Source organism: Sander lucioperca, chromosome 16, assembly GCF_008315115.2.
Source record: "Sander lucioperca isolate FBNREF2018 chromosome 16, SLUC_FBN_1.2, whole genome shotgun sequence".
NCBI lineage: Eukaryota > Metazoa > Chordata > Actinopteri > Perciformes > Percidae > Sander > Sander lucioperca.
In genome coordinates, this window is record NC_050188.1 from 11,758,911 (window position 1) to 11,785,608 (window position 26,698).

General features: G+C 43.8%; 1 long non-coding RNA gene across 1 annotated transcript; it reads right to left on the reverse strand.

Annotated features, from left to right (window-relative positions):
- Positions 1-587: 587 nt before the first annotated feature.
- On the reverse strand, positions 588-21,849 carry LOC118493385. The gene is made up of 3 exons (XR_004895347.1): positions 21,445-21,849; positions 19,291-19,292; positions 588-684 (listed from the first exon to the last, which is right to left on the reverse strand). It is a non-coding gene; the product is annotated as an uncharacterized LOC118493385 (long non-coding RNA).
- Between the last annotated feature and the right edge of the window lie 4,849 nt (positions 21,850-26,698).

Genomic DNA, 26,698 nt, shown 5'->3' on the forward strand with positions numbered 1-26,698 from the left:
AGAATAGTGGACCCAAACGCAGAGAGAGGTAGGCAGGCAGGCAGAGGGTAGAACACGAGGATTTATTTCAACAAAAAACGGCAGTACAGCGACTGGAAAACACCAGGGAAAAATGCAAAAAAGCCCAAGGCTGAAATAAACTGACTCAATACCAAACAAGAAGTATGAGGAACAGAAACTCACGACAGGAACAGACAGAAAACATGACATCAAATAAACAGAAACTTGACACAACACTAAACACCAGGGAGGACAGAGGACACAGGAATAACAGAACATACACAATTCAGAATAAACACAAAAACAGGAAACCTACAAAACAAGGCATAAATCTACAGAATAAAACATACAACAACAAGGAACATACAGAAATCAATAATACAGGCAACAGAAACAGGTAACCAAAATGTCCCAACCATCACAGAAATAATACAGGCAACAGAAACGGGTAACAAATGTCCCAACCATCACAGAATCTTGCTAAACATACAGTACGTTACTTAGAAAGAAGTAAATATATGTGTGGGCCCTATAAAATATTGGGTGGTTACATTTGTCTGATTTCTTGATTATATGGCAGATTATATGACTAATAAAATATTTAAAATAAGAGTGTACTTTTTCCTACCACACAATATAATGTTTTCTATCTAGATGTTGATACATAAAGAATTCTGTTTGATACTTCAGTCTGGTCTTCAGTCTCTGGTTGTAAAAGTGGATGGGAGTTCCTGGCTGGTTCTGGTCCTCCACAGTCCTCTCCATCAGCTTATGTTTCCATCTGACCAACACATTTATGTGTTTTGACATCAGAACTCTGGGCAAATCTTTTGTAACAAACAGTGCAGCAGTATCTTTTCTCTCCTATGTGGATTCTCATGTGTTGCTTTAAATGTCCTCTCTGTGTAAAAGATTCATTACAAACTGAGCAGCTGAAAGATTTTTCTCCTGTGTGAGTCATCATGTGTTTCTTCAGACATGACTTGAAGCCAAATCTTCTCCCACACTCAGAGCAGCTGAATGTTTTCTTACATCTTGAATCATGTTTCAGAGAGTTAAAAGTCTCCAGTTGTAAAAGTGTATGTGGATGTGAGTTCCTGGATGGAGGCTCTGCCTCTCTGTTCTCCTCAGTTTTACGACCAACACATTTATGTTCTTGGAACTGTGGGCGCTGGGCAAATCTTTCGTTACAAAATCTACAGCTAAAAGGCTTCTCCCCTGTGTGGATTCTCATGTGATTCTGTAAATATCCACTGTATGAAAAAGATTTATTACAGACTGAGCAGCTAAAAGGTTTTTCCCCTCTGTGGATTATCATGTGTCTCTTCAGATGTGTCTTGAAGCCAAAATTGTTCCCACACTCCGAGCAGCTGAATGTTTTTTTACATCTTGAATCATGTTTCAGAGAGTTTAAAGCTGACTGAGGTTCTCTGGTCTCCTTCCAATCAGCACTGTCATTAGTCTTAGGTTCAGAAGAGTCTCCAGTCTGGTCTTCAGTCTCTGGTTGTAAAAGTGGATGTGGATGTGAGTTCCTGGCTGGTTCTGGTCCTCCACAGTCCTCTCCATCAGCTTCTGTTTCCATGTGTTGAGTTTGTCTTTGATGAAGCTGTGAGGACTGAGCTTCCTCTTCATCATCTTCACTCTTCACAGGGACAGGAGTGAATGAGAACTTGGTGATATCAGCCTCCTCCAGCCCTTGAAGCTGCTCTCCCTCCTGACTGCTCCACAGTTTCTCCTGTTCCTCTTTAATGTATGGGGGGGGCTCTGGCTCCTGCTGGTCCACACTGGAGCTACACTCCTGCTGCTCAGGGGGAACCTCTTCTTGAACCACCAACAGCTGCTCAACATCTGCAGGAAACACACAGAGAAATGTTGTGGAACTGTATCTTATCACCTCGATTGTGATTGTTATAAAGAAACACTGGTTGTTCAGTCAGTTACGTAGGTTACATCTACACTACTAGTCTTACTTTTCAGCCTTAGAAAACTGTTGGAAAGGCTGTTGACTGACATATTAGGGACCTCTTGTGGCAAAATAATGCAACTGCGCTGCTGAGCACAGCAAACGAGACTAACAGTGAAAAGATCGCTATTTTTAGGTAGTTTTTAATTAGTGCCGTTGCTCGGGTTCGATTTTTCCCGCGTAGTCACAGAATGATTTATGGCAGGTAGTCACAGTTTTTTTTGTAACACAGGAAAAGCCGCGAGTCAACTTCGGTGGGGCTTTCAACAGATGGAGACAATTACGGGATTGTATATGATTCCAAACACACCCCGAATAGGCCATCAAGTAAGTAGGCTAAGTTACCGTTAGCAACACTTGAAATGCAACGATGCATCAGTAACGTATTCTCTTATTGTAAATTAATGATTTTCTGTCTGAGCAAAACATTAATCGCTAATCGTAAACTTAACGGATCAAATGTATACAATGTAACAAAAACATGAACCTTGGTTTGAACTTTCAGGTGTGAAAACGTCCTAAAAACAGGATGGGATTATACCTCAGATGAAAGGGCCCTTAGCCCTGATGAGACTAGGACACTTAATACTCACCCTATTGGTGAGCAACAACCTGTAGGAGCTGGGTGGCCAATCCTTCATTTTACAATAGACCTTGGAAAACATCGTCAGATGCTCCTTTGCCACACAGTGTGGACTTCCCCCTGCAACCTTTTTATGATGCCAAGTTGGCCGGGGAGAGACTATTGCTTATCTAAGCTTGCAGAGCTAAGCTCTCCCCCCCAGGTATTACCTCTTTCTTCCACACAGCATGTTCAGCCAGGCAGTGTCCCTAATAGTCTGGCAGCCCAGAGCCTTTTGATCAAACGAAAAGAGTACCAACATTTGAGCACAGGGGCATCCAGGGGATGACATCTCATATGCAGATATGGATGTCTGCCGGAGCCCAGCTGCTGCGTTTGGCCCCTGGGGGCCTCAAAGAGGGCTGAAAAAATGTGTTCGATCAAACATTCAAAAGTACTATTTCAAACCAATCTGATATGAACAGGCAGGTCACACAGAGTACTCAATGGCCCCTGCCAGACAAATTATCCGTTGCGAAGGGCCCGGCAGACACCAAAAAAGGGCCCCTCAGATATGGCCTAGATCAAACGAAGGAGCTACCACATGAAACCACCTTGAAATGAAAAAGCACATCCCTCCGAACCCGAATATCACCATGCCAGACAAATTCCTCGCTGCAAAGGGCCTGCCAGACACCCCTCAAATGTGGCCCCAATATACAATATTATACAATTGACCTAGATTAAATGTTGAGAGTACCGCTTCAAACTGTTTCTGAACCAATTGTGCACATCCACAAAGTACAATCATCAGCATGCCAGACACATTTTCTGCTGCTTAAGGTCCACCAGACACCCCTGAAATACAGTCCCCACATACTATATCGGTTCACCTTCAGTACATAATGAAAGAACCGCATGACACAAAAAAATTGTGAACATTCACAGAGCACAAGTGCACCATAATTTAGGTTAGTTCATACATTGGCCAAATATAAGGGATTGCCTTCCACCACATTATACTGATTTCAAATTAGAACATTCCTTCAATAGAGACACTTTCAACTATATCTCCTTTAGGACTTATTACAGGCACCTGCACCCTAAACTTTTTAACCTGAGCAGCCTTCATCCAGTCTTTTTGTCAATGTGCCCTGAAGAAAGCAGACATGGCACAAGCACAAAACACATGTGCAATGGAGGATCTGGAGGCATCTACCGGTTTTAAATAATAAGCTATAGGCTATGCGTAATTCAATGAGTTTTAGCAGAATGTAATCCACAAATTATGCTTGACATTTATACCCCTGTTAAATAAAAGTTAGCGGTACTTCATTTCAGGCCAGCCAGGAGTGCATAATATGTTTTTTCAGCCCTCTTTGAGGCCCCCAGGGGCCAAACGCAGCACAACCTTCCAAAATTATTGTAAAGATTATCAGAATCTGCTCTGCCATTTCTTTAAAAAATAATAAACAAAAACACAGATCAGTGTCACTTCTGCAATCATCTTACATTCATATCACCCAAATTATGTGTTGCAATGTGCATCATATGGATGGGTGCACTGCATATGGTTAACTGTGCAAGGGTCAACATCTACAACACAGCCTTGATGATGCATTGCTTGCTGACATATTATAAGACAGATATAATCAGGTCATCACAAAATGTCCTTTGTCAACACATTTAAATAATTTAAGAAAACAATAAACCTGAAAAGTAGCCATTGAAATAAAGAGCATGATTAATTGCCATGGTGCTAGGGGGGCGGGGCAGTGCATGGTCTGCACGTGAACTGCAGCGTCTCCAGCAGCACAGAGCTGCCTGTGGACGCCTGTCTGTAAATAATGCCGGGAAAAAACTATCAGCGAACGCAGCAGCCGCGTATCGGCCGATGTCGATACACGTAAAAACGCAAATATCAGCCCGATATATGGGCCGGCCGATAAAATCGGTCTATCACTAGTATTAGCAGCAGGACATTGAGGGTGTGTGCAGATCAGTTGGCACAGCCCTTTCAAAGGATGTTCCAGCTGTCAATAGACATTGGTGTAGTTCCTTGTCAATGGAAAGATTTTTTGATTGTGCCCATACTAGGGTGCGATTAGGGGTGGGACAAATAATTGATTCTTAGATGCATCGCGATTCTCTCTAGAACGATTCTGATAAGTTAATAATCGATTATAATTATTTTATTTAAGTTTTTTTTTAATTTTTTTTTATGTGTTGATTTTTATTTCAAAGTGACTGTCTCCAGACAACAGAGTGACTGAAAGAGGACGGGATAATGGACAACAACTTAGAGTTTAGGCAGAAAAAAAACACACAAAAATGGCCAAAAGGAAAAACTTTTTTTTATAAATATACACATGATCTAATAAGACATACATAAAATAATTAGGCAAACACATCTAGGCTGTTGATCTACTCTATCACATGACATCTGACCACCTCATGTTTCCTGTTCTAAGAAGCCAATTCTCCACCTTTAAACATGACTGAGCCTCTGACGTGGAAGATTACTGGAGAGAAGGGGACTTCACGAGCACGTTTAAGGCTTCAGCATGGAACGACTACTAAACAAAGACCTCAGTAGACAAAAACATTTCATTAAAACTTGTGTGTGACAAATATATGTCAAAATCTACGCTTTTTCTAGCTGCTTTGTCTAGGAAGTGATTAGCAAACTCTGATTTATATGTATATTTTTTTTAAATCACGCATGGAAATGTACATTAAAAAATTGTTGCATCGAGATGCATCGATAATCGGTTTAGAATCGAATCGTTGGCCTCTGAATCGGAATCAAATGGAATCGTGAGGTGCCAAGAGATTCCCACCCCTCGGTGCGATATATATCATCTACGATAATATCGTCATTGTTGCGTTAACGATGTGCAAATTGACATTATCGAGTATTTAAATTACTTAGAAAAAAACACTTCAAAACACGCATTGGAACGCTACACATTCACTAATGTCAACAAAGACGGCGGCGCGCGATTGTGCAGCTGCTACTAGCTCTCCTGTCGGTGTATATTTATACAAGCGCAGCCACACTGAACTAATCAATATAGGACTACGATACAACACAGCCGTTAACGAGAGCCTTCCAGGCGGCTCGTAACATCCCGGGGGACATAGCCAGACCGGGCGCTCCGTGGATTGTTGTCGGCAGCTAGCAGGCCGAGCTAGCTACAGGCAGGATCGAGACAAGAACTCCGGCAAGACCAGAGGAGGAGGACTGTGCGTCTTTGTGCATAATGAATCGAGTACCAACAGCAGGATCGTTGCCCAGCACTGCTCACCTGACCTGGAAGCCCTGTCGGTGATATACAGGCCATTTTATTTACCACGAACACAGCACACTGCCGGCTACATAGCCCCCGATGCTAATGTTACCACAAGTTTGGCTCACTGCTAACCATAGTGAACAAACTGCAGCCCGATCACCCAGAGGGGATACATATCGTAGCAGGGGACTTTAACAAGGCGTAATTGTTTGAGAGAGGGGTTGAAGATGCACTGCTGACCCTGACAAACAACATATATAATGCACCTTGAACAGGCAAAGAGTCTTGTCAAGATTGGGTTAATAGACTTCAGCAGTGCCTTCAACACAATCCAACCCCACCTGATGGTAAAAAAAACTGGTACACCTCGGGGTTAACCCAAGATTAATTTTGTGGATTTTTGACTTTTTGACAAACCGTAGTCAACAAGTGAAATTCAACTCGTGTCTCATCGTTAAAAGCCATAAACACAGGGGCACCACAAGGGTGCATTCTGTCCCCTATTCTATACACCTTATACACCAATAACTGCCAAGCAACCTCTTCAGACCACACTTATTTTAAATACGCTGATGATACAGCATTAGTGGGTTAATTCTTAAGTCTAATACTGCATCCCTAGAGGGTTTTGAGAGGGAGGTGCAGGGTTTTACTAAATGGTGTACAGATAATTTCCTTGTGGTTAATGCGAAGAAAACAAAGCAGATGACCATAGATTTTAATAAAAAAGGGAATTATAGTTCCACCCTCAAACATAAATGGTGTAGTGGTAGAGCGGGTCACAACATACACATATTTGGGTGTTGAAATAGACAATAAACTGACATTTAATGAATGTGCACAAAATAAGTCCAAAAGTTGCAGAACAGGATGTTTTCGCTGAGGAAACTCAATCGTTTTAGAATAGACAGCTGTATTCTTCAGATGTTTTACAAAGCTCTCTTGCAGAGTGTCTTATCATTTGGCCTTATTTGTGCCTTTGGTAACACGTACATTAAGGACCAGAAGAAACTGCAATGAGTAGTCAAAACAGTCAGTAAGATCGCTGGAGTTGATCAGGTGTCCGTAGCTCAATTGTACAATGACCTTAGTTTAATGGTCATAGTGCAACAACTAGTGTACCCAGACACATTCCAGGCATCTTTTCAAAAAGGTACTGTGCAAAAACAACAACAGTGTTTCTAACAGTTGGACACAGGGACAGTTGGGTGGTGGTGGTCCAGTGGATATGACACGTACCTTTGGTGTGGGAGACCTGGGCTCGAACCCCACTGTGATACAGCAACCAATGTGTCCCTGAGCAAGACGCTTAACCGGTAGTTGCTCCAGAGGCGTGTAACCTCTGACATATATAGCAATTGTAAGTCGCAGAGTTGGCTAATTTCCTCCTGAACAGGTAGCTAAGCATTAGCTTCAGGCTAATTGATCATGGCTACAAGGGAAGGGATGGGCATTTTATGTTAATTCAACATTTGTGTACTCACATTGAATTATATAGCTAGAGTACCCGAGTTGGTTACTCGCAAAAACAATTGAGACACAGCCAGTAAAGTTATCCCGACTGGTCCTGGCTAACGATGCCACGCTAACCTTGCTAACGGCTAACGTTACCGGAGGAACAACGTGTAGCCTGTTCAGCGGCCGTAGCCGACAACGGTGAGTTATTTGAAGCCAAGAGAGGGGGGCTGTAAATCAGGAATTGAGGACCGTGAGTTTGCAGTGAACATGCAGTTTTTTAGGTCGGGTAGAATCTATCTCTTACTCTCCGTTGACTGACTCTGGTTCATAGTTTTTCAAAAGATATGTACCGGAAGTCGAAGGACTGACTGTGGCCACTTGTTCGTGACGTCCTACTTCTGAATGTACCGACTGGAACACTCTGAAGCGGATACCGCCCCCATCAGTTCCGGAAGAGGGCGCAGCACCGATGCTGCTAACACTGGCATCGTCTCTAACGGTGCCTACGGTGCTTCAAAAAAATGGGCATCGCCGGTGTTTCGTCATTTTAGAACCGAAAGGTGTCGGTAGTATCAGTTCTCGTGACATCCCTAACACAGACACACACACGCACACACAGACACACACATACATACATACATACAGAGACACAAGCACACAGACACACACACACACACACATACATACATACATACAGAGACACAAGCACACAGACACACCCACATACAAACACACACAGACACACACAGAGACACAAGCACACGCACGCACACACACACACACACACACACACACACAATCTAAGCCTCAGTGGTTTCAATTCTGTGCTGTTGTGTTCCAAGGTGAACATCAGTACTATGTAACCATCACCTATACAGTCCTAAGGAAATACCTATTAAATAAGAACCTTTGTTTATCTAGATAACAGCCCCGAAATCACCATCACCAAACCCACCAGACTCCATGTAAATAATTAGGACTTTTAGCGTGTGTAGAACCAGCATATTTCCACATGTAAATCGGTGAACAAGACGGCTTTTGATAAAGAGCGAAGATTACAATAGATCTTATGAATAAATGCTTATTTACATACGTCCTATCGTCATATGGTTGCTGAGAGAAGAGATGACAGGAAGGAGAGAAAGATCACCTGAAGGTTTAATGACCAAACCTGCTCTGTGTAGCCGAAGCTGAGGGTTGTAAACAGCGTCCAGTAGCTCCCGTTGTCGCTCGTTCTCCTCTTTTGAACGACAAAGTTCCTCCTCGTACTCTGCTATCGTTCTTTCAAACAGCCCAAATATCTCTTCAGCAGCCGCAGTTAGTCGCTGCTCCACCAACGCTCTCAGCATCTGGACTTTACTCATTTTACCTCTTTCTCAACACAACTAAGACACTCTGCTAACACACCTTCCTGCTAGACGCCATCTTCAAAGTGTGAAGCCGCAGTGAATACTACAGCTTCCGGTGTAGATTAGTTGCTGAGCTTCAAAATAAAAGTCCGGAAGTGTTCAAGACTTCCTCAGAAATACACACAAAGAAGAATAATGATTAAAATACACTTTGGAAGAAATACAAATACATGTTCAGAGCTCAGTGAAAACAATGAACCAAATTAAAGACAATGGTAGTTTGTTTCCTTTTTCTTTTAATGTGTCAAACAGAAGATACAAGTTTTGGTCTTGCAGTGTAATTTCATCTGATTTTGTTGTTTGTCTGAAGGTGAACATTAACTTCACCTTCATGAAGCAGGAAACACTATGAATTGTAAGTTCTGTGAGACAGCAAAGGCAAGATGATCTGCAGCTTAAGTCAAAAGCATCACTTAAACGTACAATATGTAACTTTCTGCCAAAACAACATAGACTGTATATAAGAATGGACCAACAGATCTCGTGTCTCTGGACGGAGACCAGTGAAGTCTCTTTCCCGGTGATGGCTGAGCGTTACTGAGCAGCCTCCAACTGAGCTTGAAGACGTAGATGTGACGTGAGCAACCTGTCTGAAAGTTGGAAGTCTTCTGGTAGCTGTGCCAAGAGAAATCTCAATCATTCCCAATCTAGCAGAGACGGAGAGCGTAGGTATATGTAAGGAGATAACATAGGCACAGGCTAATTATTGATCACTACAATGATAGTTAACATTAGTAATTAAACTTAAACAGCTAATGGAAGTCCAAACTGCCTGAGAGCTTCTCCTGTACTATACGGTAATTCCTCTACTATGAGACAGTAAGTCTCGTGGTTATGACCCAATCGTTAGCCTATTTTTATAAAAACGTCTGCTACGGAGCCATAACGTGAGGTACAAGGTAATGGAGCCTTTTATACATTGTCGTGTTTCTTTAGAAATAAACAATGGACAAATAGAGTCTTTAAACTCTTCAGATGTAAAGTTATTCTCTGTCAAAGTGACGTCAAAATGAATGGCAGTCAATGGGATGCTAACGGGAGGTGATGGCTTGGTAGCATCTAAATGGCGCCATAGGAGGTTCGCGGTCCGAGGAGAAGCTTACCCCCTTGCAAAACAATGGATGGTAAACACAAACTTTTGATGACGTTGGGAAGTTGCGTGGAATTGTGGGAGTTGTAGTTTTTAGTATTAAACGCCTTCGCTGGTTAGAATGCATTTGTTCACGGACGAGTTTACCCATTCAAGTTAATTCACGTTACATTTAGTAACGTTTATTCATGTTATTCAAATAAAATAGCTGCCCAGCTGTTAGGACTGTCTATATGACCCAGCACACAGAGATACCACTCAGGACACAGATAAGTAGTTCAAGTAATTTAATCAAAGCAAATACTCAGTGGAAGATGAACAATCGAGGCTGAGCTTGGAATTCCTGGGAGTAAGCTGGAGTCTGGAGGAATCAGGCGATGGCAGATACGACGGAGCTCCGCAATGGAATCCAGGTGAAGCTGGTGGAAATGTCTGAGTGGAGTGAAACAGGAGGCACGGCGGGGCACGGCAAGTAGAAATGTCTGACGGTACAGATCCATATGTCCGACACGACTGAAGCGTGGTGTCGCGACGTCATAGATCAATGGTTGATGCTCCACGCCCCTGACCGGCAGCTGATTGAACGAACGCGTGTCGTGGGTTTGGCTTCTCGAGAATTTCAACAGACTGTCATGGCGGCTCATTGAGAAAACGATCTGGTATTTTACGAAAATAGTTCACCGAAACATGTTTCTGAAAACATTTTAAGCGAGAAATAGGCCGTGCAGTTGCTGAATCTGTCTTTATTTCAGATCGACAAAGGTCAGTTTAAAAGATTTTCGTCTACTTCAACTGGATAGTCGCATCACATTCACCGGATTCATTTGCATAAAGATGGGCATCGGCGAGCTTCTTGACGCGCAACATTTTCTCAAATGCAGCGCCGCCTTCTCGGAATGCTTTGTGTGCACGTTGAAGTCGCTTAACGTCACCCATAGGAATAGAGTGGAGCGCGGCGCGACAGAAGCGTCGCACGGCCAGGTGGATCTGCACCGTAAGTGGAGTGAAGCAGGAGGCACGGCGGGGCACGGCAAGTAGAAATGTCTGAGTGGCGTGAGGCAGGCGGCACGGCAGGTAAACAGCAGGCAGCAGTGGAATCTGCACACAGGAACTGATGTTAGACAGGAAGGGATTACAAAGCAACAAGAGTAAACGAAAACACACAAGCAGGGAGACTGAGCCAAGTTACCACGTCGTAGTATGTAACGATCTGGCGCTGGAGAGGTGAACAGCCCGGGTCTAAATACTGCAGAGGTGAATCATGGAATGTGCCTCAGCTGTGTAGAACGGAGTAGGATGAATGGCCACGCCTCTTGACCTAGTTTCACAAGGCACGCCCCTTGCCACTTGCAGGTGGAGACAAACATCACAGACAGACACACAGGGGAAAAGGGAGATACAAACACACAGGATGGGGAGAAAAGGCAGCTGACCCACAACAGTACCCCCCCCCTCAACGGACGCCTCCTGGCGTCCCACCAGGCTTGTCAGGATGTGCCGCATGGAAGTCAGTCACCAATTGTGGATCCAAAATGAACCTCCTGGGGATCCAGGTCCTTTCCTGCGGTCCATACCCCTCCCAATCCACCAGATATTGCAATCCCCTACCACGTCTTCGAACGTCCAAGAGCTGACGGACCGTGTAGGCTGGGTGGTCATCGATCAACCGCGCCGGAGGCGGGGGCTCCGTAGGGGGACACAAGGGACTAGAGGACACGGGTTTAAGCTGGGACACATGAAAGGTTGGGTGGATCTTCATCGCTGGAGGCAACTTAAGCCGAACAGCGGAGGGGTTCACAATGGAATCAATGACGAAGGGTCCCAGATACCGGGGGGGGGGGGAAGCTTGCGGGACTCCGTACGCAGGGGGATGTTTCGGGAGGAAGGCCAGACCTCCTGGCCCGGGTGGTACGGGGGAGCAGGTGTTCTGTGTCTATCCGGCATCTCCTTATTTCGCTCCGTGGTCCGAAGCAGGGCCTCTCGGGCATCGCTCCAAACCCGGTGGCAACAGCGAAGGTGTTCCTGCACAGAGGGCACAGCCAGTTCCTTCTCCTGGGCAGGAAACAACGGGGGTTGGAAACCCAGGGCTACCTTAAAAGGAGAGAGGTCAGTGGCGGAGGTGGTCAGCGAGTTATGTGCGTACTCAATCCAAGGGAGGTGTTTCGCCCAGGTGGTGGGGTGTTGAGCAGCCACACAACGGAGAGACGCTTCTAGATCCTGGTTTGCCCTCTCCGTCTGACCATTTGACTGGGGATGGAACCCTGAAGACAGACTGACAGATGCACCAAGGGCAGAACAGAATACCTTCCAAACACGTGCAATGAATTGTGGTCCTCTATCGGAAACGATATCCACAGGTATTCCATGGGGACGGAATACATGTTGGACTAAGAGGTCAGCTGTCTCACTGGCAGTAGGTAATTTAGGTAATGCTATATAGTGAACAGATTTAGAGAATCTGTCCACAATGGTAAGTATAGTATCATTACCTTCAGACATAGGTAGGCCGGTGACAAAGTCCAATGCCATGTGGGACCAGGGGCGATTAGGGACTGGAAGGGGTTGCAGAAATCCAGAGGGCGATTGGTGGGAGGCTTTACCCCGAGCACAAATTGAGCATGCCGCCACATAGGCTCGGACGTCCGTTTCCACCGAAGGCCACCAGAAGTGTCTCCTTAAAAGCGTCAGAGTGCGATGCATCCCCGGGTGACAGGCAAAACGTGAGGTGTGGACCCACTGCAAAACCTGGGAACGTACAGAATTAGGGACGTAGAGCCGATTCGGGGGTCCCTCTCCAGGTCCTGGATCTGAAACTTGGGCCGCTTTCACCAGCGACTCAATTCCCCAACGAACAGCGGCCACAACACAGGAGGGAGGCAGGACTGCTTCAGGTTTGTTGGAATCCTCAGAGTCGATGAACGTTGGGTTTAACATTCCGAGAGCCGGGTCGGTAGGTCAGATTAAAGTTAAACCTGCTGAAAAACAGAGCCCATCTGGCTAAACGAGAATTGAGTCTTTTGGTGGACTGGATGTAGGCCAGGTTTTTATGGTCAGTCCACACCACAAACGGTTGTTCAGCTCCGTCTAGCCAATGCCGCCATTCCTCAAGTGCCAACTTCACCGCCAACAACTCCCGATTCCCCACGTCGTAGTTTCTTTCTGCAGGTGACAATTTTTTTAGAAAAAAAGGCACAGGGATGGAGTTTCTGGTCTGAGGGGGAGCGTTGGGAGAGAACGGCTCCCACCCCAGAGTCAGATGCGTCCACCTCCACAACAAACTGCAAAGATGTATCGGGATGGATCAACACCGGTGGGGAGGAAAACAGTCTCTGTAACCTTTCCATAGCCTGACTAGCCTCGGGAGACCAGTGGAAAGGAACTTTGGGGGACGTGAGTCTTGTAAGGGGGGCTACCACATGACTAAAGTCTTTAATAAGTCTGCGGTAAAAGTTAGCAAACCCCAGAAAACGCTGTAATTGCTTACGAGTGGTGGGCGTGGGCCAGTCAGTAACCGCCTTGGTCTTCTCCGGGTCAGCCGACACCTGCCCACTCTCAATGATGAATCCCAGGAAGGGACCGAACGCTGACAGAAGTCACATTTCTCCGCTTTAACATAAAGCTTATTTTCTAAAAGGCGCTGGAGGACCTGGAGGACCTGGCGGACGTGGGATACATGATCTTCGAGGGATTTAGAAAAAATGAGGATGTCATCGAGATACACGAAAACAAAGCCGTTCAAAAAATCCCTCATCACGTCATTAACCATAGTCTGAAAAACCGCTGGGGCGTTGGTGAGGCCAAACGGCATGACCAGGTATTCAAAATGGCCTAAAGGGGTGTTGAAAGCTGTTTTCCATTCGTCTCCCTGACGGATACAAACAAGGTGACAGGCATTGCGGAGGTCCAGTTTAGAAAAAACCGTGGCGCTCTGAAGGGGTTCGAAAGCGGAGTTAATAAGCGGCAGGGGGTACTTATTTTTCACCGTTATGTTGTTTAGTCCACGAAAGTCAATGCATGGCCGTAATGTCTTGTCTCTTTTCAACAAAAAAGAAACCCGCCCCCACGGGGGACGACGAAGGGCGGATGATTCCAGCAGCCAGAGAGTCACCTATATACTTCTCCATAGCCTATATACTTCTCCATGGCCGGGACAGATTGTACAGCCTACTTGAAGGCAACGGGGCTCCCTGCAGCAGCTCAATAGGGCAGTCATACGGTCTATGGGGAGGTAGTGGCAACGCTTTATCTTTACTGAAAACTTCCGAAAGGTCATGATAAATCTCAGGAACCGAGGATAAAACAGGTGGAGTTTTAATGACTGCAGGAGGGGTCTCAGCTGGAGGAATGGCCGATCCCAGGCACTCAGAATGACAACGATTACTCCAACTATGAATAGCATGACGCTGCCAATCAATTTGGGGGTTATAAAAACTCAGCCAAGGAAAACCGAGGATAAGGGGAGTAGTTGAGGCGGACATGACCTTAAAAGTGATTGTTTCACGATGGTTTCCAGAAAGAATTAATGTAATAGGGACGGTTTGGTGAGTAATCTTCGCCAGGAGATGACCATCTATGGCAGTAACACGGAGAGGGGAAGATATAGGCATAATGGGGAAACCAGCTTGAGGGACGAGGTTGATATCGAGGAAGTTATCCTCAGCACCGGAGTCAATGAGAGCAGAGAGGGGCAGGGACAAATTCTTAAATTGCAAAGTGGCTGGGATTTGTAATCGGGGTCCTGTGGGTACTGAATCTGAATCTGGGCTCGCTAGTAGGCCCACGTTTACCAACGAGCCCTGTCTTTTGGCCGAGAGGGGCATTTTGCAATATAGTGAGAGGATTCACCGCAATACAGGCACTCACCCACCTGGAATCGGCGCTGTCGCTCCGCAGGGGTAAGCCGAGTCCGACCCAGCTGCATAGCTTCATCCTCAACCCTCGAGGCTGGAACAGGAGAGATGGGGCGCAGCAACGGTGAGGATGTGGCAAGGGGAATTGATGGTGTTGACATCCGACCAGTGGAGTGTGGCCGGCCGCCTCTCTCTCGCTTCCTCTCCCGCAACCTGTTATCTATTTTGATAGCAAGGGACACGAGACCATTTAAATCATTGGGTTCATCCCTGACAGCTAGTTCATCTTTGACAGCTTCGTTCAAACCATTGAGGAAAGCTCCCTGCAGTGCCTCCTCATTCCACTTGGAGTCCGCCGCCAGTGTCCAAAACCCAATCAAGTAATCTGCCACGCTGTCCGCACCCTGTTTTAGGTTCATCAGTCGCTTAGAAGCGCTCCCAGTGTAGTCCGGATGATCAAAAACACATTTCAGTTTAGAGGAAAAATCATCAAAAGTTAATCCCGACCACCCTTGATTAATGCATACAGCTTCGGCCCAAGCCAGTGCTCTGCCTCTGAGCAACCCCAGGGCATAGTGTACCTTGGATGACTCGGTGGCGAAGGACTGCGGCCGTTGTTGGAAGATCAACCCGCATTGAAGTAGAAATCCACGGCATTTATCCAATTCTCCAGCGAAGGGCTCCGGTGAGGTGATGGGAGGCTCGCGGTGAGACAGCGCGGTCGCCATGTCTGGGGAAACAGGTGGGGAGACGGAAGGAGCAGAGAGAGAAGGTGGGTTGGAAACAGACAGGTTAGCAACTTGTGTAGTTAATTTGGTGACCTGATTGATTAGCTGCTGATTGTTTTCCAGAAGGGTGCGGATTAACTGGTCGTGTTGGCCTAGTAAAATTCCCTCGGAATGGATGGCCCGTTGGGCGCCATCTTCCTGAACAGCCTGGGGTATCTCTGTAGGGTCCATGGCCAGATCGTTCTGTTAGGACTGTCTTTATGACCCAGCACACAGAGATACCACCAGGACACAGATAAGTAGTTCAAGTAATTTAATCAAAGCAAATACTCAGTGGAAGGTGAACAATCGAGGCTGAGCTTGGAATTCCTGGGAGTAAGCTGGAGCCTGGAGGAATCAGGCGATGGCAGATACGATGGAGCTCCACAATGGAATCCAGGTGAAGCTGGTGGAAATGTCTGAGTGGAGTGAAACAGGAGGCATGGCGGGGCACGGAAAGTAGAAATGTCTGAGTGGCGTGAGGCACGGGAGGTAAACAGCAGGCAGCAGTGGAATCTGCACAGAGGAACTGATTACAAAGCAACAAGAGTAAACGAGAACATACGAGCAGGGAGCCAAGTTACCACGTCGTAGTATGTAACGATCTGGCGCTGGAGAGGTAAACAGCCCGGGTCTAAATACTGCAGAGGTGAATCATGGAATGTGCCTCAGCTGTGTAGAACGGAGTAGGATGAATGGCCACGCCTCTTGACCTAGTTTCACAAGGCACGCCCCTTGCCACTTGCAGGTGGAGACAAACATCACAGACAGACACACAGGAGTAGCTACACAAATGTTGAAATGACATCCCTAGTAGCTGTGATAAATTGGTTCTAAGCTGTCTCCATCTTTCAAATACATCTCCAATATTTACCCAGATGGGTTTGTTACATCTCTGGTCACGCAACTATTAGAAACATGCCTTTTTTTTTGTCGGGTAAAATCAATCTCCATTGATCCTGTTCGTTTGTTTGCTGCTTTCACGGCTGTACTAACGTTACTGCTGTAGCGCGCTGTGTTTACGTTTCTACAGGTATATCTGGCAACCCGGCCTGGCTGACAATCTGGGCAGTTGATAACAACAAACAGGCCAAAACACAAACAGAAATTCCATCACGGAACGGAAATTTCAAAAGAAGAAAATACTGGCATTAGCATTGTTGTCAGAAAAGATAGTATTTCAACTTAGCATGTTTCCTTAATATCTGATGACGCATTGGGGTCATTTTTGGATTTATTACAGTAAATATATTACATATTGGACCTTTAACTTTTCATTTTGGTGCTTAACCTATCTGTCTTTGTCGGGTTAATTTAGCTAATGGTAAAGACAGCTAAGGGGGACAAATTCGGCAGAGAGGAGATTTTCGGCACGGACACCGGTAGCGCTAACGGAGACTAGCTAGCTAGCTAACGTTTGGATGGCTGCTGTTGGGACTCGGGTGCTGGGTCTGATATGGTCTGTTTCCCGACACTTCATTAAACTGCCGTTAGTGTTGTAAGCTCCAGGCAGGCACTGGAGTTAAGTGCTGGCCGGGGGGATTGCTGTAATGAAAGTGCCTGGCCTCTATCTAGCTGACTAGGGGCTAACGGTAACTAGCTAGTAGTGTCCCGGGGCAGTTGTCAGCTGTCATCCCGACTGAGTCTCTCTGCGCCGGGGGAGTGAGGCAGACAGACTGCCTGTGCTAGCTAGCTGGCTAAATTAGCATTAGATTAATTGTCTATCTATACAGCTAACATTAACGTTACTGGTGAACTCATTCGTGGGTTAGACCAGTGCTGTTAACCATGGTGAAAACAATCATACTAAAAATAACTTAATGAGCGTGTTGAACGATGTTGTAATCCTATAATGTTATCCACCAAGCATTAGCTAGCATTAACGTTAGCTACTTGTCAACCAGCACATTGTAGTAACGTTAAGCTGGATTGATATTGATATGTATCAATAAATAAGGTCTCTGTTGTATTACTGTGTTGCAAAGTGGCATGTAATTAATCACAAAATGATGCTGCATTACATTTAGCTGACGCTTTTATCCAAAGCAACTTACAATTGCTATATATGTCAGAGGTCTCACGCCTCTGGAGCAACTAGGGGTTAAGTGCCTTGCTCAGGGACACATTGGTTGATGTATCACAGCAGGAATCGAACCCGGGTCTCCCACACCAAAGGCATGTGTCATATCCACTGCGCCATCACCCCACCTTTTTACAATTACTCCTGAACATATCATCTGGGTGCCCGTGTTTTGACGAGGGTTACGAGTAAGTAGAGGGTGAGAGGTTATATGACGCCACTGACGGGCGACTAAAGGAAACGCTCCGTGTCTGAAAATAAAATAACAGATTTCTCTGAATTTGCTGGAAACATTTGGGATAGTGAAAGAACACAACTAGGTTAGGGGTGGCAGTAGCTCAGTCCGTAGCGACTTGAGTTAGGAACCGGAGGGTCGCTGGCTCAAGTCCCAATACGGACCAAAGTACAGAGTGTGGATTGGTAGCTGGAGAGATGCCAGTTCAATGATGCCCCCCCCCCCCAACCGCTCAGGGCGCTGGTCCAGCACTGGCAGCCCACTCACTCTGACATCTCTCCATTTGTGCATGAATAGGTCCTGAGCATGTGTGTGTATTTCAGGCCTGTGTGTAGTGATTTCTAACAAAATTGTAATTTCCCCACTGGGGATCAATAAACAGAAAAAATTATAACTCATAAAAATATATAACATAGGCTTGGTCGTTTTTAGACATTTTAATACACGCGGAATCGCACGTAATTTGCATATATTTTGTTGACATATTAAATAAACTTCCTTCTCATTTTTCAGTTTAAAACAACAAGCAGAGAAAGGTCTTAACAAAAAGCAGAGACAGGTCTCTACCTAAACCGTGGCCAAATGGCACAGCCTGTTGCCTAGTAACCATACGTCATCACGCTCAAGTTGAGTTTGTTGTGAGGGAAAAAATGTCGAAGCAAGTGGCGCCTACCGATAAGACAACGGTGGCAAAAAAATTAAGAAACTCTGAATTAACTGCTAAATACTGGGCTGAACAATACCCCAACGACTACTATGAATCTGGATGACTGTTTTGTAAGTTTTGTCAACATACTGTTGACTGGACCCGCAAAGACACATGTAACGACCATTTGAAATCAAAAGCTCATCTCAAGAACAAAGCTAAATCTTCAGCGGGAAAATCCCTCCAGGTAACCATTGAGGCAACGACAAAATCAATAGATGCAAGGTGTGAGTTTGTGGAAGATTTTGTGTGATGAAGCTGACATACCGCTAGAGAAAATGAAGAGGATGCGTCCGTTTCTTGTTAAACATTGCAAGCAGGGAGAAAACGCCAGCAGCCTCAGTCCCACCTGCCGTGGGTCTTTGACCAGCACACGCAAAAAGTGGTGCAAGAGATCCGTGGAAAGAAAATCTTCGTTGTTGTCAACTAAACCTCAGACAACCGAGAACGCAGTGTCCTCAACATTGTTATAGGTGAGGAACCAAAGCTTTTATTTAGGTCATTTTGAATGTGCTTTGCTGAATATATTAACAGTTTAAATAAAAAAGCTGAATTGTGAGTTTGTGTCACTGAGTTTTTAAAGGCCAATACTGCTTAGAAGTGAAAAGAAATCAAGCAAATCCGAAAATTCCGAAAGGGCTAAAAATAAATCCGAAAACACGGAATTTGAAAAAAAAATAAAATAAAACGGAATTTGAAAAAAAAATAAAACGGATTTCATAGGGCCCTAGTAATCCAGCTCACTGTCTGAATTTAATCAGACAACTTGTCATGGTGGACAATAAGATATATTATTTTCTAACTCTCTCTACCTCCCTTTTGACAAACTTTGCACCCTGATTTTAGACATTTAATGTTCCTGGGCTTTGAGAAGAACAGCTCTAATGGCCTCTAGTTTCGACCCATTGATGGAGAGCCTGTTAAGGCACAAGGTGCATTTGGAGCACACTGTCAGTACCCATATTTTTGATAAGAAGATTAACGTTATGTAGTTTGTCATGTAAGTTAGTTAACGTTTAGGGCAATGAGGGGAAGCCAAACACCGTTCATCCCACACTGCAAAGACAAATACAGGTGGAAAATTGGCATAGCTTCCCTTTAACGTAAGCTAACGTTGTCATGACAAGCTGGAGAGGAGTCAGCTAACATTGTTAGCCAACACGTAACTTACGTTAACGTTAGCAAATGATCACGTTAATTATCAATGATAACTTCTTCAGTAACTCTATCCGTTTGCTGTCGTACATTCATAATGATAAAAGTGTGTCTAGACTAGTAGATAACTGAAGTGGATACTGTGTCATTAGTTTTAACGTTACCAGAAAGGATGTTGTCAGTGAGTCTCGGGACATGGATGTATAATGAGGTCTAGGTCTCGGATCGAGCCGTGAACTTTACACTGCATGCCTCCTAGCATGTCTGTGTGTGAGCGGCACGCATACAGCGGGGTGGGGGTTTCTTTGTTGGTGTTTATTCGGGGTGGCGTAGGAAGCATTAGCACAGAACACACGAGAGATGTAAAAATATTTTTGATTCATTATAAAACTGTGGCCGGACCAGACCCCCCACCAAAATATGTTTCTCATCGGATCTGCAAAAATCACGTAGGTGACCCATTTTGGTTTCAAAACGGAAAATTTCACTGATAGGAGGTTGCATGCCTGCCCATTGCCGCTGGGTCTAACGTTAGCGGTCCGCTGACCATCTGCCGCTGGGTCTAACGTTAGCGGTCCGCTGACCAACTGCCGCTGGGTCTAACGTTAGCGGTCCGCTGACCCGTTGTCGCTGGGTCTAACTGTTCCTCCTCATTCCCTCCGAGAACGTCTCCCGAGCTGCATCAGGAGGCTCTCCTCCCAGCGAGTTCGACACAGTTTACGGCCCCACTGACGCATATTGTCACTGGACAACTAACAACAATCGCCATTTTGTTGTGTATCCACCAAATGACCACGGCAAACAGTCCAATGGCCTTTCTATCCATTTTATTTCCATGCAAAGACTTCATGAAGACTCCAGAGACTGTTGATATTCACTCCATGCAGATTTATTTGTTACATTTTAACAAACACATCAACTGACCACCGGTGATAGTCGGTCGAATAGACAACTAAGTTTCACATGACTCTCTTCTTATACAGCGTTTTGGACGGTGTCAGTTGGACACATTCACGCCCACAGTTACCTCATGTTTGTTACATATTTAGATGGACCTGAACTGGTGATATTTTTACTTCTAACAGTCCTCTCAGCTTCCTTTTCTTAAGTACACCTAGGTCGTTGTGACCCAGACAATAACTACTAACCTACATGCTAGTCAACAGATGGTTTACTTCAAATGATTTCACTTTATTTCATCCTGGAGGGTACTCAGCATGTCCTGGTGACCACACCGGTCATATCAAACAATTATATTTCTTTACTTTATTAGCTTTACCATGGCCTAATTAGTGGCATAGGAGACACTATACATGTCAAAAGACCTTAATCATGTTGGTGTCACTGATCATATTACCTTGGAACATGGCAATGCACAAGTGAGTTTTTATAGTTTTCTACAGACCATAATATGTCCATCTCAGCTTTGCTCCAAAGAGAAAACTCCTCCTCTCCCTGACAGGAAACACCTTGCTAGGCTAACTTCCCTATGCTACCTCCCTCACATCTCCCTTGTTTAAACTAAAGATAGCTTTCAACCTGCACTTCCTGTCTCCCTGACTCAGAGAGAAAAGTCTCCTCTCTGAGACTGCTGGGCCTAAATTGTGCTTAAACATGATACACAAAATTAAAACATGAACCCAATGTATATTGAATAAACTCCCATACTGATACATGATTAATAGTGAATCTTGCTAAACATACGTTACTTAGAAAGAAGTGAATATATGTGGTTACATTTGTCTTATTTCTTGATTATAATTGATAATATGACAGACATTACAAAACAATATCTAATAAAATATTTGAAATAAGAGTGTACTTTTTCCTACCACACTATATAATGTCTTCTATTCAGATGTTGATACTTGAGAACTTTAGCTTGGACTTAAAGGCACAAACGTTATTCCATGTCACCAGTCTCAGGATCAGAAGAGTCTCCAGTCTGGTCTTCAGTCTCTGGTTGTAAAAGTGGATGTGAGTTCCTGGCTGGTTCTGGTCCTCCACAGTCCTCTCCATCAGCTTCTGTTTCCATCTGACCAACACATTTATGTGTTTTGACATCAGAACGCCAGGCAAATCTTTTGTTACAAACACTGCAGCTGAATCTTTTCTCTCCTGTGTGGGCTGTCATGTGTGACCGTAAACTTTCTCTCTGTGTAAAAGATTTCTTACAAACTGAGCAGCTAAATGGCTTCTCTCCTGTGTGAGTTCTCATGTGGTTCTTCAGGCTTCCACTATCAGTGAAAGCTTTTCCACACTCAGAGCAGCTAAAAGGCTTCTCTCCTGTGTGGATTCTCATGTGTTTTTGTAAATGTCCACTCTGTGTAAAATATTTCTTACAGAATGGGCAGCTAAAAGGTTTTTCACCTGTATGAGTTCTCATGTGTCTCTTCAGATTTCCTGTTTGGCCAAATCTTCTCCCACACTCAGAGCAGCTGAATGTTTTCTTACATCTTGAATCATGTTTCAGAGAGTTTAAAGCTGACTGAGGTTCTCTGGTCTCCTTCCAATCAGCACTGTCATCAGTCTCAGGATCAGAAGAGTCTCCAGTCTGGTCTTCAGTCTCTGGTTGTAAATGTGGATGTGAGTTCCTGGCTGGTTCTGGTCCTCCACAGTCCTCTCCATCAGCTTCTGTTTCCATGTGTTGAGTTTGTCTCTGATGAAGCTGTGAGGACTGAGCTTCCTCTTCATCATCTTCACTCTTCACAGGGACAGGAGTGAATGGGAACTTGGTGATATCAGCCTCCTCCAGCCCTTGAAGCTGCTCTCCCTCCTGACTGCTCCACAGTTCCTCCTGTTCCTCTTTAATGTGTGGGGGGGGCTCTGCCTCCTGCTGGTCCACACTGGAGCTACACTCCTGCTGCTCCTCTTCACCAACAATCACTTCCAGAACGTCTGGAGGTAAAGCTGAAACACAGTGTGAATATTTGTACAATTTAACATCTACAATTCCATTAAACGTGGCAAAATCCAACACTGAAAATTATTCAGCAACAATTTTAAGAAGACGGTTCCTCAAATTTAAGGATATGTTGATTTTGTTTGTCTTCAATGACTGTAGACTAAATATATCTGGGGTTTTGTTAGTAGTTAACAAGCTTCTGTTGTTAGTCAGAAGGAAGCGTAGCTCTAAGACGAGGCCCACGGTTCACCACAAACCTGTTGAAGTTTCTAAAGGCTGCTTTAGGCTGCATTCACACGTCCTGCATTGCTGCTTTGGAGTAGATTCAACACCAGGGCCGGGTCTAGCCTGCTATATTAGGGTGGACAGGTAGAAGGAACAGGTGGGCTGAATGCTTATTAGCTAAATGCAGGGTTTTCCCTGCTATTATACGGCTTAGGCGCAGCGCCTAACTGTTTTTACGCATATGAACGTAAAAACAAGGGGAGAGCATTTGGACAATGAGCCAACCGTTATTATTATACATCCAGGGAACCGACGCACGGGACGGGCGTCCACTCATTGTCTTCAGCACACACGTGCCGCATGATAGTTCACATATACAGCGGCAGAAACTGTGTCACACACACACACAAACACACACAGCCACACGCACAATGATCATGTTTCATTGGCCTGTTACCATGCCACTTGCACATGTTGGTCAGCGCATGGGTCCACTACGTGACAGTAGGCCTGTCATGATAACAAATTCTGCTGGATGATAAATTGTCCCAGAAATGATTGCGATGAACAATAATATTGTCGTTCTGAGATAATTTTCATCTAATATAATGATAATGGCATAATAATGCAGGTACACCTTTTCAAAGATCAATACACTTTTATTTCTAAAGAATATTTAACACTGGAACTGGAAGACATTTTAAATATCCACAATATGTCTTTGATCTCCTTTAGTCGTCTTTCACGCTGTTGGACAGTTGTGGAGTCGCCGTTTGTGACCCATATGTTCTCCCAGGTAATTCATACTGGCTGTCAAATGTTTGTAGCATTCGTTGAGTGTTTGTGATAGACTACAGACTCTGTACTACATTTAACAATTATTTATTAACACTAAATATTAAATTTAAATAATATATAATTAATAAATTATATCTATCTATATGGCTATCTGCCACATAGATAGACAGAGTGACAGTGTAAGTGAAGAAACAGATAGACAACAAAACGGAGTGAATCAGAGAAGCGAAAGAAAAGTTGTGTCCTGTTCTCTTGATTTATATATTTATACTGTCCAACCAGTAAAACATGTCCTGTTGTGTAGACATGGTCCTTATTTATTTATTCATGTTGGACCAGTCCAATATGACCGTCAGTTGGAATAAAGCTTGTTTTATTTGTTATGAATCTATTTTGATGCGTTTTCCCATAACTTTTGTAATTTTACGTATGTTTAAAAATATCAAAATTAATATCGATATCGCATTTTGTCAATATCGTGCAACCCTACCTACGCAGGCTACTGGGGTTGGGCATTGGGTCATTTTGTGCAATACGTACAAGGTTGTTCAATTAAAAACTACCACTGAAAGAAGGAGTTAATGTGCTTACTATATAGATACCTGTCTAATGTATATGAGAGTATTACTATAGAGGTACCTGTCTAATGTATATGAGAGTATTACTATAGAGGTACCTGTCTAATGTATATGAGAGTATTACTATAGAGGTACCTGTCTAATGTATATGAGAGTATTTCTATATAGATACCTGTCTAATGTATATGAGAGTATTACTATATAGGTACCTGTCTAATGTATATGAGAGTATTACTATAGAGGTACCTGTCTAATGTATATGAGAGTATTACTATAGAGGTACCTGTCTAATGTATATGAGAGTATTACTATAGAGGTACCTGTCTAATGTATATGAGAGTATTACTATATAGATACCTGTCTAATGTATATGAGAGTATTACTATAGAGGTACCTGTCTAATGTATATGAGAGTATTACTATAGAGGTACCTGTCTAATGTATATGAGAGTATGTGTTGAGAGATGCTTATTTTCTGTATTTTGTGTTGTCTTTGTAAAGCTGCGGAACGGACCGAGTCCAAAACTAATTTCCCTTCAGGGACAATAAAGTATATATTATCTTATCACTTCATATTCCACAAGAATGTCATCTGCTGGCCAACATTAATCCCCTTACATGTGCATATATATAAGGACAGTGAGACGACTACGTTTACATGCACACTTTATAACACTATCATTCTGATTATGATAATATTATGCATTTGATATGGGTCATGTGAACAGCATGTTCTGTTTGGATGTTCAGAATAAGGTCTATTACCGAATTTAGCATTTTCTGATTAAGACGTGTGTGATACATCGGTAATATTCAGGATTTAGAAGCATTCTTTGGAGATGTATACAGCACATTCAGAACGTGTGTCTCCATCAGGGTTTTTACTGCAGAATGAAAGAGGGACGCTGTGTTCACACGCTCCAACACGTCCTCCATCGCTGGGAAACTTTAAAAAGACATCCTGTTTTACACGGCTGCATGTAAACGGGAATATCAGAGGAGAAATTCTAGGTTACTTTGACAAAAAACTTCTAAACCTGAGCGCTCGATGGTGTTTTAAGCCCCCAACGTCTCCTTCCAGGCAGCACTGCGACCGTTGACTTCAAGGCACCTAACCCTAGTCTTAAACCTAACTCTAACCCAAACCATAACCATTGCCTAATCCAGGCAGCGCCGCCTGTAAGGAGACAGTGGGGGCTTAAAACAAAGATAAAAGCAAAATACACAGCCACACACACACACACACTTACAGACGTTGTTGTTATTTTATGTTTGTTATGTCAGTTAATGAGCTTTGTGTGCAGGATTAATAATGCCCTAGGGAAGATTTCAGCCGTTTCTCTAGTTGTTTTTCCGCATGGATATTTTTTAGATTTTTCCAGCATTTTTGGCTTTTTTGTCTCTTTTTCAACATTTCTTGTTGTTTTCAACTTTTGTCACTTTTTTTTCTTCTTACTTTTTGGCACGTTATTGTTGATTTTTTTTCTTCCATTTAGTTTTGTTGCTCAAATATTTTCATTTGTTGCAAAAGACATACATTGTATGAGATATATATATATATATATATATATATATATATATATATATATATATATATATATATATATATATATATACACACACACACATACGCTACCGGTCAAAAGTTTGGGGGCACTTTCCATTCCACTCCATTGTAGACAGAATATCAGCTGAGATCAGTTGCATTGTTTTTTTAACCAGGGCAGCAGTTTTCAGATTACATTATGTGTTTACATAATTGCAAAAGGGTTCTCGACTGTTGTAGACAGAAGTGGCTGATCTTTAATGCAATATCTACGTTGCCCATTATCAGCAACCATTCATCCAATGTTCCAAAGGCCCATCCTGTTTACTAATCTGATATCATTTTAAAAGGCTAACTGAGAAAACATTGGAGAACCCTTTTGCAATTATGTAAGCACATAATGTAATCTGAAACTGCTGCCCTGGTTAAAAAAACAATGCAACTGATCTCAGCTGATATTCTGTCTGGAATGGAGTGGAATGGACATTTCTAAGTGACCCCAAACTTTTGACCGGTAGTGTAGCTTCTATATCCATGTATACACACACAGCTTATATATATATATATATATATATATATATATATATATATATATATATATATGAATACACACATAGCTTCTATATACATGTATACACACATAGCTCCTATATCCATGTATACACACATAGCTTCTATATCCATGTATAGACACATAGCTTGTATATATTTCTATATATTTCAGATGTAAACGTGTCCCACCTGTCCCCTGGTCCGCTGACAGCTTCCTCTCAGACTTCATGTTAAAGTTCCTCGCGGCTCTGCTCCTCTTCTCCCCGACCTGTTTCAGGAAATACAACAACACGTTAGCTTAGCAGGAGCTAGCTGCTAGCGGCTAACCTTAGCTTTAGCACCGACTCCCTGCGACATTAAAAGAGAAAACCAACCTGCTCTGTGTAGCTTTGTTCCAGCTTTTAAAACCACATCCAGCAGTTTGGGACCTTTCTTTCTTCTTAAGAAACTAAACACTGGCGCCTTTTACTCCGCCGTCCTCACCACGATGTGACACACAAACACTTAACGTTAGTTCCGGGGACGG